Below are 5,823 nucleotides of genomic sequence, written 5' to 3' on the forward strand. Positions count from 1 at the left end.
CTACGTAAAGGTGTGCTTAAAGTTGAGATTAAAAAAAAGCAGGCGGCTATCTGACAGACTGACTGGTGCAGAGGGAAGTGTTATCCTCACGCACGGGGCCGAGGAGCAGCGAGCGCATACATCTCTGCTGGGCTGCAATAAGCCAGTGGCTCTGTGCTGTGCATCTCCTCCCAACAGATTAGCATCTTCAACACTGATGCATTCATCACTGCTACCGCATCATCATGAAATAGGGTCTCCGTTTTTTATTTTAGTTTTTGTAAAATTGCACCTGTTTGACTTCAGCACAGCCCTTTTAAGCTCCTACCTACAGTAACAGAGGCACCGAATAGAACAAAAATAAGCTATTCTTATATCTATATGGTTGAAAAATTAAATATTTCACATGCTGGAATCAAATTATTATGTTTTATTATATAGGTCTATATCACATATTTTCCTCCCAGCTAGTCTATCACAATATAAATTAAAGTAATTATATATAATGTTGTTTTGGATCATATTCAATCTTCCCTCGAGGAAATGACACGTTCTTTAAAAAATAATGTCACAAATCAATCAACCAGTGGAATTTAGATTAATCACACTTAATATTAGACTGGTGAAAAAGAATAAAATGTCATAGCTATAATAGCACAGCTACAATATGAATCTAAAATCATATTCCATCAAATGATTTGCCTCCAGTAATGATGACAGATTTAGAATTATATATATTAGCTAAGCCACTTTTTTAATTGTTAATTATTTTTAATCATTCACATGTCACATGCCACAGAAAAACACATGTGCAAAACACATAAGTTTAAGGTGAATAAAGTAAATTATATTCAGCAGTGGTCTTTATCATATTATTTTGAAATATAAGGTATTAGGCCTAAATTCTGACTGTGAAGTATTCCTGACATATCTGTTCATTATTTTAGATGTTAACTGGGCTCAGTCATTTTGACAGGGATCAATTTCCCACTTGTGGGCCTTGTACATGTTATTTTATAATTCCAAATAAAATAGGGGAAATATTAAAATGATAGTCTGATTAACAGATTGTCTTTTTTTCTTTTATTAAAAAACCCCATTTAACCTATGTTGCAAAATAGAAAGACAACTCTGGTCAAAGACAAATCGACACCGCAGGATGAAGGAACTATTGCAAGGAGGGAGATTTTTTTTTTATGTATGTGTGCGTGTGTGTGTGTGTGTGTGTGTGTGTGTGTGTGTGTGTGTGTGTGTGTGTGTGTGTGTGTGTGTGTGTGTGCGCTTATTCTTTTAAGCATCTATTGTTTTCTATTCATTCACTGCTGCTTCAAGGCAGTCAGATCTCCGTTAATAATTCGCCAAGTGTCAAAAAGAGGTGGTTTGAGCTGCACCGCATGGCTGAGCGCCTCGGACCCCTCGCCGTCTGTATGAAACCCGAGAGCCGACAAGCAGATAAAATGTGGAACAGCTGGCGAGGACAGGAGGGAAAAGTTTCAAACAAATATCTACACATGTGGAGGCTAAAACAGGCCCCCAAACACACACACACACACACACACACACACACACACACACGCACCAGCAACCCCCATAATAGGAAGTTTTTTTGTTGGTGATTTTGTATTGAATGTCTGTCTGTGCAAAGGGGGAGATGATAGTGTGAGAGCAATAAGTGTGATTGTTTTAGACATTTTTCAGCTTTCCCTAATTGGGATCATTTCGAGTGAAGTTATACTATTCCTCATTTTGCCGGAGGGCCCCAGTTAACTCCCTGTTAGGACCCCTGCAGGGCCCCGGACCCCACTTTGAGAACCACCAATGTCCTCAAATTCAAATTCTTCAGGAGGGGAGAACTCAAAAAAGACAATCCATCTAAACAAGATCTATTCATGAATCCCCAAATCGTGTTTTCTAAAAACATGTGTGTGGTGGGGGTGAATCGCCCAGTGGGTTGATATAATTTAAGTGTCAATCAAAAAAAAAAAAAAAAAAAAAAAGATCTTGAATCAAGTGTCATTTAGCTGCTGGTGGAGTGACTTGCCTTGTTCTGCCAGGTTTCCAGCTACTGACACTTGTTTCTGCAGCCTATCACTGAAACAAGTGGATCTACACTGGGAACCAGTGGAATTATTTCACCTCACTGGCATCATTTTTTCCCTGTAAAAAAAAATAAAAAAAATAGATACTATTTTAAGACTGAATATGTGACTAAATGGCTTGTTAAGATGGACATTTCTTGCAGAGCAAATCTATTTTATATAGCACCACTGCCAAAATATCCTATACTGTACATGTGTGAGTGAAGAAAAGGCCTCACACTGCATGACTTTAAGTCTTCATTGATAAGTTAGGGAAACAATTATAAAGGCAGTGCTGCAAAAAAATGTTTTGGAGGCAGAAATGGCTATAGGATTAAATAACCTAAGACTTATGTCTAAGGCCAAGCCTAGGGTCAGCCTACATGTTTCAACATGACTGGACTGTTTTTTTGTTTGTCCGATTTTATATTATAAAACTGTGAGCCTACAGGAATAATCTTCCCATATTGTTCAATAAGCCATCATCTTTAACCCCCGCCTACACCGAAGCATAACAGGATAAAGCGAATCAACAGAAGACAGTGAAATATGATCACACATAAATATGCATACACCCCCCCCCCCCCCCCCTGCGTTTCTTTAGGCAAAGCTCCAATAAGTTTTATGTGTGCAGAAGTTTCAGCCCACAGCACTCCACAGTTTACACGTGTATTCCTGCTTTAGAAACCGCCTAAAGAAGAGCACTTTTTTCCTGTCCCCCAATAGGCTAATTATAACTTTATTGAACTTCAAGCAAATGTTCTTAATTTTTGGTCAAATGCGCGCATCTGTCACTACAGTGTGTATCGTCGGGCGTGCTAGTTGTAAAGTGTGCCACCCCGGGTCTTAGGCTACAAGACTCATTTCAAAGATTATAAATCACACCCAGTCCAAATCTGTTTGACTTTTTGTTATCCGAGATCACGAAGCTTTTTAAAAGCATCGCTGTTTTTTGTTTTTGTTTTTTTTACTGGCGTTTCATACCAAGTGTGTGGTTGCATTTAATCCGGCTCATGGCTGCAGCATGTAAAGTTTCTATGAAAATCCATCTTTTTGAAATGTGAAACCCTGTGCTGCTCTCTGGGAAGTCTGACTGTCTTTTTCAAAACTTTTCAAAGTAGCCCAGGACTAATGAACGTGCGAGTTTCAATGCCTACTTACGTTTTTCTGTGTGGTTTCCCTTGCAATTCTTGACCTTTCTATCTTCTTCTCAGAAAAATTATGTTTCTTCTTTCTTCCTAAGTTGCAGATGCCTCTGGAGTTTGCCTGGGACTTTTTTTTTTTTTTACGCTGCAACTCCAACTCCAAAGCGGCGCTGGCAGACTTTTCCCTCTTGCCTGTCTTTCTCCTCTTCACAGTTCGCCGTGTTCAACAACCACCGCCGGACTAACACCATCAGCCTGCCGACAATATCTGCCCATAGCAGATCGCAAACGCGCGTAAAAACAACATGAGAGGCGCAGAGGCGCGAGGCGCATGGAGAGTTGCGTTATTACATTAAGTGCGCTTTTTCCGAGGAGAAGAGAGAGAGAGAAGTGTGGGACTCCAGCTGCTCCTTCCCTCGCTAGACTCCTCCCTTCCCATAGCTCCCTCCTTTACTCTGCCTCCCTCTCTTTCTGCTCTGTCCCCCTTCTTTCTTTCTTTCTTTCTTTCTTTCTTTCTTTCTTTCTTTCTTTCTTTCTTTCTTTCTTTCTTTCTTTCTTTCTTTCTTTCTTGAACCAACATGTTTGAAACTTGGATCCTGGATAGTCATGCAAAAACTGGTGAATATTATAAAGTATAGAGCATAAACCTACCCCAGACTCTGTTTACCCTCAATTTATTCACAGTAGTGCCAAACTGATGGAGTTAGGGCATCTTTTTGGGTTGGGGCGGGGCTGTGTGTGTGTGTGTGTGTGTGTGTGTGTGGGGGGGGGGGGGGGCTGGGGTAAATTAATGTTTTTAACTGAATATCTACTTCATCTGATTATGAGCTACTGTTACTTCTTGTTTCTCTGTGGCATTTCTTAGAATTACATTAATTATTTGAATTACAGTTGGGCCACTGACTTGTTTATGCCAGTTCTCAAACTTTTTCACATCAAGGACCCGTAAACTGACACAAATTAGACCGTGGACACCCATTTGATAAGATTTTGTCCCAGGGTCCCCCATCTGATAAGATTTGTGCGTTTAGATGTTTTATTACTAGAGAAAGTGTATGCAACACATGACCAATAGTCATCCTGTCATTGGATGGAATTCCCCTTTTTTGCTGGGTATCCGGTGGAACCCACTCAAGGAGCCCTGAGGGTCCCTGGACCCCACTTTGAGAACCAATGGTTTAAGCAATGGGACAAGGTGCATTTTGGTCAACAACACTACCAGGGCTCCACTTTAAGAGATCTATGTTGTTTTCAATGGCCTGCCAAAACCATGATTATACCATTAAACTCATCACCAAAACCATGAACAGTTACTGTAATAGCTGGGAAATTTGTATTTCTTTATTTCTTTATTTCTTTATTTCTTTGCTTATGAACTTCTTATAACAAATTAATAGCAACAACCAACTATGTTGATGTATTTTGTAATTATGTGATCATTAGTCAATGTGTGTGTGTGTGTGTGTGTGTGTGTGTGTGTGTGTGTGTGTGTGCGTGCGTGCGTGCGTGCGTGCGTGCGTGCGTGCGTGCGTGCGTGCGTGCGTGTGTGTGTGTGTGTGTGTGAACTCTTTAACAGAAGTAGGCTACTTTTCAGTCCTTTGAACCAGGTGCTGGCTGCTATCCCTTCCCCTTAAGCAGTTCTATTTACATAAAGCAATATGACTGACTATTGGAAATTGTGGATATATGGGTGCTAAAATGGTCTCCTGGGCACAGCCTTCAGAATGAGACCTAATGTTAGGGTAAGGCAGAGGGAAGCCTTCCTGTAGGGTTAGGTGTAATCAATATACATAATCAATATACAGGGAAATGATGTGGTAAGAGAGCTCTTCAGGGCACGGCTTCAATCAATGAAGAGGTGGGAGTTTGGAAAGGGAAAATCACCAGTTAATGGTTTAAGTGGGATTTGAATGTGTGTGGCCAAGAGGTCAAGTCCAGCAGGTCACGCAGTGTTTACCTTGATCTGAGACACAGCCAATCAGCTCCATTTTTCTGGTACAAACGAAGATTTCCCAGAATGTCCTGAACTGGTTTGGCCCTGAGTGATCCTACTCTTCCCTCATGAGCTTATTATGCCAATAAAGTATGCATTGACTAATTACTGCCTTAATCAATCAGAGCCTAAGATCTTCTGTCACAACTGCCACCATCTTTTTCATCAATAAAACCCCCCAAATGTGATTTATTCTCATTTCTGTCAAGATATGTAGATGGGTTTTGTGATGGGCAAGTTGATAAACATTGAACTGTATGGGAAGTCTGTGTCCGACTATTTTAATTGTTTCAGATGAGGCTTGAATATATTGTTTTTGTATCATCGTCCAAATATCTGTTGTTGTTGTTGTTTCCCCCCCAGTGATGATATGGGAATGAATGCAAAAGTGTTCACATTTGTTATTTTGTAAATGAAAATACAGATATCCTATAGATATGGTTATGATATAGGCCTAAAATACAATATATTCAATACAAATATGATATGATAGTGCCCATGTACAGTATGCATATACATGCACTGTATGCATCATGTGTGTGCGTGCGTGTGTGTGTGTGTGTGTGTGTGTGTGTGTGTGTGTGTGTGTGTGTGTGTGTGTGTGTGTGTGTGTGTGTGTGTGTGCGTG

At 40.3% G+C, this 5,823-nt stretch overlaps 1 protein-coding gene across 1 annotated transcript in view; it reads right to left on the bottom strand.

The window, feature by feature from the left end:
- Positions 1 to 3,300, bottom strand: part of gli3 (GLI family zinc finger 3) — a 180,169-nt gene extending 176,869 nt beyond the window's left edge. Inside the window, exon 1 of the mRNA XM_083632157.1 lies at positions 3,219 to 3,300. The gene's annotated coding sequence lies outside the window, so the exon portion shown is untranslated. The remainder of the gene's footprint in view (positions 1 to 3,218) is intronic.
- Between the last annotated feature and the right edge of the window lie 2,523 nt (positions 3,301 to 5,823).

The sequence above is a fragment of the Poromitra crassiceps genome (assembly GCF_964638095.1).
Source record: "Poromitra crassiceps genome assembly, chromosome: 2".
In the NCBI taxonomy this organism is placed as follows: domain Eukaryota; kingdom Metazoa; phylum Chordata; class Actinopteri; order Beryciformes; family Melamphaidae; genus Poromitra; species Poromitra crassiceps.